The following is an 8,409-nucleotide window of genomic DNA, read 5'->3' as shown; positions in this document are numbered from 1 at the left end:
CCCCCCCCCTTTGTTTCTTTCTCTCTCTCATGCATGCCTTCTTGTGTGGCGTTCACCTGAGGAAGCTGGGAGACTGAGTTAAGAAGGAATGGAGAAGGCGTTGGATATTTGATGACACAAGGAAATGGAATAGGATGGAAATGAGGGCTTGGCTTTAACAAGCAGGAAGGAAATTGTGTCAAATGCTTCTGACTCTCTTTCCACCCTATTCCCTCTCCCTGCAAGGAGACACTGGAGAAAGAAGAGCATATAAGAGGTCTCATCAGTCAGCACCCAATATACAGAAATGTGTACACTGGGTAGGTAGGTCAAAGCTCAAGATTTGCTTACCAAAAAATAAAACAGAAAACTTTCCTGGAAGTTCTTGTGGAATTTCTAGTTTCACCTCTGTATTTGAAACTTCTGCATCTACAATGTAAAACCAGATGAAGTTGCAGTGCCTTTGCTTCTTCCTGGTTTTCTGAGGCAGAGTCACATGCAAAAGGATTTGCAGATGGTAAGGGTGTACTGAGAACTGGTGCAGAGGAACAGTTTAGAGGGAATGTTAGAACTGGACATTTCTTTTTCCTCTATGAATCTAGAGGCTAGTGGGAATCCAAAGGGTCAGGTAGCAGCAGGGTGCAGCATGTTGAGGGCCCTAAAGAAGAGGGAATGGCATGCTGCAGAATTGAAGGCAAGGGAGTCTCCTGCAGGGAGGCACCAAGTTGGGTAGGGCAGAGGCTGGGGGTGGGGTGCGGGGGTAGTGGGGTGTGTGTGTGTGTGTGTCTGTCCTCCTGGAGGAGACTGTGTGGTGGGGAGTCAGGTAGGCTCACCCCTGGCTCTAAGGACAAAGGGGACCAGAGGGAGTGCTCCAATAACTGACTCAGAGAGGCATGGGGGTAGGGGAGAGCGTCTGGAATAGCTTTCTAGAGAAGTGACAAAGGAGGTGGAGAGACCACCAAACTGAGGAAGAAGAGGACTGCTTCTTTGGTTGCAAATATGGCTAGCAGAAACGTCAACCCCCTCCCTACCCTAGCAGAAAAATAAACCCCAGGGTTGCGGGTGGAGGGTGGAGATATTTAAAACGGTGCCTGCTGCTTTTTCTCCATCTTGGAGCGTGGCAGTCCTCGGCAGCGGCTGAACAGCGATGAGCATGTTTCTAATTATCACGTCGCGCCTTTGATCTGTTTTAATTATTTGTTTCCCCTTGCAAACACAAACTTGACTCACTGTGCCGGGCTTGGCCAGCTGCTCCACTTGGAGGGGCTCGGCCGTGGGCCATGAATGGTTCCCAAATGAGATACAAATACCCTGGTTTCCATTCAGCCCGCAAACACTGAACTCCTACTAAGTGCAAAGTGAGGGGACACAGGAACTGGTAGATCTCTACTTACCCACAATGCTCTGACTCTCTCTCTCTGCTCCTCCCTCCTCCAGGACTCTGGGAGAAGACAGAAGAGAATATGAGAAAAATTCTCATCTGGCAGAATCCAATATGCAGAAATATGCACTTCTGGTAGGTGGGTCAAAGCCAGGGACTTCCTAATTAAAAAACAAAAACAAACAACAACAACAACAAAAACGACAACAAAACTTGGGTTGGTCTTGCAGGATTTAGGGTTTCAGCTCTGCATTTGAAACTTCTGCATCTAAAATGTAAAACCTTAAGCAATAAGGAAATGACAGTACAGTGTGTTTTACTCCATAGGTTTACTGAAGTTTGGAAGCAGAAGCATACCCTAAAAGATTTTTAAATATATATAGGCTTATGAATTTTAAGAATTAATTATGATTATTTTTGGTGCTGGGAATTGAACCCAGGGCCTCGTGCATGCTAAGCCCCCAAGATTGTGAATTTCAGAATTAGAAAATACTTTATTGATGCACATTTTACCTATTTTATAATTCATCCATTTCAAGCATACATTTTTTTTTTTTTTTGTAAAGTAAACTTACTAAGTTATGTGCCCATTCCCATAAATCAATTTTGGAACATTTCTATCTCTCTGCTAAGATCTCATTTATATTTTCTGCTATTTCCCATTCCTCCTTCCCTCCCCCAAACCCCAGGCAACCACCAACCTACTTTGTCTCTGTAGATCTGTGTTTTCTGAACATTGTGCATAAAGGGGTCCTATAATATGCAGACTCTTGAGTCTGTTTCTTCTATTTAGCAAAACATTTGAGGTCCACCCACGTCTTACAATGTACCTATAATCCATGTCCTTTATGACTGAATAGTATTCTGCTGCATGAATATGCTATGTTTTAAAACATATTCACCAGTTAATGGAGATTTGAGTTGTTTCTGGTTGGGGTTATTAGGATTAATGCCACTATGGCCATTTCTGTGTAAATCTTTGCTGAGTGAAAGACTTAATATTTGGAATAAAAAGGTCTACCTTGATTCTCAGTTACCCAGAATGCTAAGAAAAACATTGTGAAGGCCAGAGGGGTTTTTTTTCATATTTTTTATTGGTATATTACAATGGTAGGATGTGTTGTTACCTATTCATACATCAGGCCAGGGATTTATATGCAGAGTACATATTGGTGCCATAAGGTGAGTGCTAAAGAAAAAACACTGAGCTTTAGTCTTTAAAGAAACTCAACAAAACCCTGGATATGATGTTGGTGGTAAGCTGATGTTAAGCTGGTTGGCAACTTCTGAATGTCTTTAGGTACTGTCTGATCAGTCTGGATCCTTAACTGGCAAGTGATGAAAACCCAACTCAACCAGTTTTCAACAAAAGAACAAAAATTTAAAAAGGGAATCTATTGGCTCTCATAATGAAATGCCCATGGAATAAATCTAGCTTTAGGTATGGCTTGATCCAGAAGTGCAAATGATATCATCAGTTCTTGGTTTCTTCCTACCTTGTATATTAATTCATAGATTCCAAATAATGATGAGTTGGCTGGAAGCCCCTTTTCTTGAGTTCAAGTTCAAGTTTACTTGACAAATGTCCACTTCTAACAGCTTCAGAGAAAGTCTCATTATATTTGTGCATGGTTAGGGAAGAGACCTGCAATGGGGAGGACTGTCATACAAAAAAATCAAAATCAAAATTGGTTCTAATTTCTGGGAGTCTGCTAGCTTTGACTCACTAAAGCAGATTGGCTCCATATCAGAAGATCCTTTAGAGCCTTCTGTTCCAACTCTTTTCTCAAACTGTGAATCCCATAATATGGCCAGACATAGTAGAATCTATTCAAATCCCTTATTATCGCAGGTGGGAAAACTGAGGCTAAGATATCAAATGACTCACTAAAGGTTATAAAAAGTGTTTTTGACAAAGACTTGAATTCTGGCCTTCAGATACTCAGTCCAAGTATTTAAAATTTTCCATTTTGTTACTTTCTTGTGCAAAGCAGGTACATATAATATGTTTATTGGCTATCTGTAAATTTGGCTGCATGTATAGAGGCTAATTTTGGTTTGATGCAAGAAAGACAGTATCAGAAATATAGAACTGTTCTACCAAATATTATATTTCAATATAATATAACTAAAAATAAATTCAATTTGCAACTCTCTCTCTTATTCTTTATTGTCTTGAGAATGGAACCAAAAGGGGGAAGGAGTTTACCTGAGGATAAATTAGGATAATTTGAGTGAATTTGGATAAAAGGAAAAAACAGGTCTATTTCCATGGGGTTTGATGAGAGAATGAAATTATTATTTTTTTTGCCATATATTTTTTTGCCATATATTTTTTGCCATATATGTGTGATTATTCCCATTTGTTTGAAACCCTCATTTGTGGTAGACACCAGTTATCCTACTAAGGACCTCAGATGTGTTATTTAACAACATAAGGTTTTTGTTATTGTCCAACTTTCAGAAAACTGAGGCTCAAAGATTTAAGTAATTTGCTGAGGTTACAAAACCAGCAAGTGACAGATTTTGTCTTTGATCTCATCGTTTTCAAAGCCTTAATGGACTAGAGTTTGCAAGCTTTCAGGAAAGGAAAGGGTACAAGGTGGTCACCTGAGAAGAAGGCACATCTGAACATTTCCAGGGCTCAGAATAGGGTCTATGTCTTTCTGCTGCAAATGGGTGAGACTAGAAGTGTCTCTTTATAAGCAGTCACTTGGTGGGTGACTCACTGTGGTGAATGGGTCTACTGGTCCTTATCTGAGGGATCCTATCATGTGAAGTGAGAAAGGACCTCAGCATAAGAATGCAAGAGAAAGGATTTGCTCATCTCCATAGGGAAGAGTCTATGGAGGCAGAAGCTGGCATGGCTTCCTGGTCCAGGAGGAGGCCAGTCCTTCTTGATATGCCTTTGACCTGTGGTAATGTGATTCTGTCTCCTGTGGGCTTTCTGGAGTCTTTTCCTCCCTCATTTGACCTCGTGGTTGAATGGAGTGGGAGGTGGGCTTTGCTATCTGAGACTTTTCTTTCCCTGTTGACCATCTTTAGACTGAGGAATGGTGAGGCTGTCTACATGTGTCTTCTGTCGAGGTGGCAGACTTTGTGAAGAGTCAGATAGTGAATATTTAAGATTTGTGGGTGTTATGGTTTAGATACTATGTGTCCCCCCAAAGCTCATGAGTGACAACATAAGAAAATTTAGAGGTGAACTGATTGGGTTATGAGAGCCTTAACCTAATCAGTGAATTAATCCACTGATAGGGATTAACTGGGCAGTAACTACAGGCAGATAGGCTAAAGGAGGTAGGTCACTGGGGGTATGCATTTGGGGTTCATATTTTATCTCTGGTGAGTGGCGCTCTCTGTGCTTCCTTGTTGCCATGTCCTCAGATGCTTTCCTCTGCCACACCCTTCTGCCTGATGTCCTGTCTCACCCTGGGCCCAGAGCAATGAAGCTGACTGTATGTGAACTGAGATGTTTGAAATGGTGAGCCCCAAATAATTTTTTTCTCCTCTGTGTTGTTTTGGCCAGGTCTTTTTGGTCACAGCAGTGAAAAAACCGACTAAAACAGTAGGCCATATGATCTCTGAGTCACACTACTCAGCTCCGCCATTGCTGTGTGTAAGCAACCACAGACAATCTGCAATAAATGAGTGTGGTCAAGTTTCAACCAAACTTGACCCTAATAAGGGGATGGGCTAGAGTTAATGCCCTGGGCATTGGCAAGAAGATAGAAGGGTCAGTTTTGATCACCATTGCCAAGATGGAAAAGATATGCCAGCCTGATCTGGGACTCTATGGGACCTTGCCGCAGAATTTATACTGCCAAGAGCTCTGAGTGCCAATCCTGCTCTATGCAGCCTCACAGGCAATGTCTGCCTGACATGGGTGTTTGAGGAATCTAGTTTTCAGAGCATCATATTTAAGGAACCATGGATGGGAATATGAGCCTGGACAATATAAATGACAGAGTCAGCAGATCCATTTCTTTCTCCAGGGCTTGCCAGATGGGCTGGGCCAGAGCTGGAGAAGTGATCAAAGGCTGATAAACATTCTAGAGAGAGCCATGTTTTTTTCTGGTAGACATGTCCCTCACATGTGTTGTTTGAGTTATGCTGGTCCCTCACGTGCATCCTGGAAAAATGTATGTGGTTTGAGTGTACAATAGGTCAGGGCAATCCCAGACAGAGGGAACACAGGGGTGTGGTCCATGCACCTTGATGATCAGGAGGAGCCAGGGAAGGTCAGACACCTAGGGAACAAGAGAAAAGCCAGCAGGTACCTGAGGTGACATCTTTAGTGTGGCATGTTAATAGAACAGGAAGAACTTCCCTTTGGCTGGAATGCTGACTTCATGGAGGCAATAGTGTTTGTGGTGGGCCTAAAGGATGGGTCAGGTTTAGGAGAAAGTGTGGGTATGTTTGACTATCAGCCAATGATTCTAGCAGCCACTGGTTTAGTTTGGTTCTAAGGTACTGGGCAGGCTATATTTTCCAAAGATGATTCCAATGATCTCTCTTCTCTTCATCAAAGGGGAGATGGATACCTCTCCTTTTAAATTGTGTGACTTGTATATTGCCACTAGCATGCAGTGGGAGTAGCACACAGGACTTCCAAGCTTAGGCCACACAAGGGGTGCTGGGTCTGCCTCATGAGAGGGACACTCATGCATAGAATGCAGAGCCCCCATGGAGATATTTGGTCATACTGAGCCTTCCCTGAATATGCCAGGTGGTGGGGAAACCACACAAGAGGAGTGGCCACACAGAGGCACTCTGGTGGCAGTATTGGCCTTCCTCTCAAACCCAGGCTTGGCAGTCCAGTGACTCCTGCCTCCTGATGCTAAGCCACCTAGTCACTGTGGCTCCCCAGGGAGGACCCTGACATGGTGGAACAGAGATAAGCTGTCCCCTTGTGTTCCTTCCTGACTCCTGTCCCACAGAACTTGTGGCATATCACAGGATTTCTGCTCTGTTCCACTGAAATTAGGGTGGGTTGGTCCATGAACTCTGTGAGCCTGTGTGAAGAGTGCAGAAGAGTTGATTGGCATAGATCCTCAATGACCTTGAAGGTGGGTTCCACAGCATGGGACTTATGAATACACAGTGAGAACCCACTGGAGGGCTGCCAGAGGTATTGGCTTACTTCAGGTCATGCTTTCAGAAGAGACATCTATTGCAGAATCCAGGACCGAGTGGTGAATGGTGACTAAGCAGGGCCACGGAACTGTTGAAGGGCATATTGGTGACTTTAGATGCGAAGCAATCTCAAGTGAGCTACAGCTACAGGGTCTGGATGGGGAGGGGTTAGCATGAAATGCTGGTGCAGAAGAACAGACAGAGTCTCCCCCTCACCTTCCCAGTTCCCAGTCCCAACCCCAGATCATGGAGAGCATATACACAGTGTTCTTTATTGTTTTCTTTAAAAAATGTTATTATTTTTTATTGGTCATTATAATTATATATGAGTGGGTTTCATTTTGGCACATTTGTACATGTATGAAACATAATTTCACCAATTCATTTCTCATTACTTCTCCCTTTTCTCCCCTACTCCCTTCTCCTGATTCCCTTTTGCTACTCTACTGGTCTCCTTTCTTATATTATTTTTTTAGGTAAGGTGTTATAATTATATATAAAAGTGGTATTCATTTTGGTATATTTGTACACAGCATAATTTGGTCACTTCACTCCCTAATACTTTCCCATTTCCTCCTTCCTCCCTCTCAGTCCCCTTCTTTTACTTTATAGGTGTTCGTTGGAACCTGGCTGGAATGGTCCTGTAAAAGCAGGACTTTCTGCTCCCATTGTTCCTGTGGTTTCTCACAGACCATCGAGTCATATTTGGGTGGCAGGATGGAGCACCCAGAAGGAGCTGAGTTGTTAAAAACGGTGGTCTTTGGACTTTGATACATGAAGAATACAAGGACCAAAGCTGTGACAGATCTGCAAAGACAGGCAGACAGTCATCTCTGTAAAAATGCTGATTGGTCTGTTATTATAGCTTACCCTTATGAGCTGTCACTGGGAATTTGTTTCAGAGGAATGTGCTCTTGTTGTGAATATGTAATTTCATGGGGATTCTGCCTTTTTGTCCATGTCAGAGAAGAACTTCATTGCTCAGACGCTTGAAGGGTTTAACTGATAAATGAGTCTTTCCTGAGTGGATATTATGAAGCCAAGAGCATTGGGTCACATGAAGGAACTAGGTTGTTGAGAAAAAGAGAGAACAGGACAGAGGAAGTGAGCCTGGGAGTTGAAGTTCAAGTCCACTGTCCTTAAGCCTCCTTAAGTCTTTGGTTTGCCCATGGCTAGAGCTATTCAGCTAGTACAACCAGTAGAACCCATTGTTATGGCCACTGTTGGTTCTGTTGGCTGTCAACTCCAACTTGTTGGGTATTTATACTGATTGGTTGAATGACCATTTTGGTTGGCTGGGCAACTGTTCTGATTGGCAGTTTTGGAGTGCAATCAGGAGGCTAGACCTTAGCAACAGGAATAGTTAATTCCTGGGTCCCATTTATGGAAGCAAACACAGGACAGCCAGCCCAATCCTGTCTCCTCCTGGGGCAGAAAGATGGCATGAATTTTAGGTCCTGTCATCCTACCTGCGAAACCTGTGGGCTCTCTATAACCCTTCTTTCATTTTCAGAAGCTCTCTTTTTTCTCTCTTTTGTGGTCCTCAAGGGCATTATTTCCTCTGTTTTCTCTTAGCATAATTCCTGTGACAGACTGTGGTACCCTACCCACGTTCTTTCAGCCCGTATCATTCCCAAGTCCATCAGAAGCCTGATTCTTATTCCCTAAAGACCTAAAAAGAGCATGCTACAGGGACACTGCTACATCGATGTTCATAGCAGCACAATTCACAATAGCAAGACTGTGGAACCAACCTAGATGCCCTTCAATAGATGAATGGATAAAAAAAATGTGGCATTTTACACAATGGAGTATTACTCTGCATTAAAAAATGACAAATCATAGATTTACAGGGAAATGGATGGCATTAGAGCAGAATTATGCTAAGTGAAGCTAGCCAATCCCTAAAAAAA

At 42.9% G+C, this 8,409-nt stretch overlaps 1 protein-coding gene and 1 long non-coding RNA gene across 3 annotated transcripts in view; both read left to right on the top strand.

Moving 5' to 3' along the window:
* Window positions 1-8,273, top strand: part of LOC125615934 — a 9,629-nt gene extending 1,356 nt beyond the window's left edge. The window contains exons 1-3 of the long non-coding RNA XR_007346542.1: window positions 1-299; window positions 1,417-1,495; window positions 7,109-8,273. The exon at window positions 1-299 is cut by the window's left edge and continues 1,356 nt beyond it. This is a non-coding gene — a long non-coding RNA (uncharacterized LOC125615934). The remainder of the gene's footprint in view (window positions 300-1,416; window positions 1,496-7,108) is intronic.
* Window positions 1-8,409, top strand: part of Agtpbp1 (ATP/GTP binding carboxypeptidase 1) — a 280,878-nt gene that overhangs the window by 229,651 nt on the left and 42,818 nt on the right. The gene's annotated exons all lie outside the window — the stretch shown is intronic.

This window comes from Marmota marmota, unplaced genomic scaffold (genome assembly GCF_001458135.2).
Source record: "Marmota marmota marmota unplaced genomic scaffold, marMar, whole genome shotgun sequence".
Taxonomy (NCBI): Eukaryota; Metazoa; Chordata; class Mammalia; order Rodentia; family Sciuridae; genus Marmota; species Marmota marmota.
Note: the sequence above shows the minus strand (reverse complement) of the source record. Positions and strands in the feature narration are given on the sequence as shown.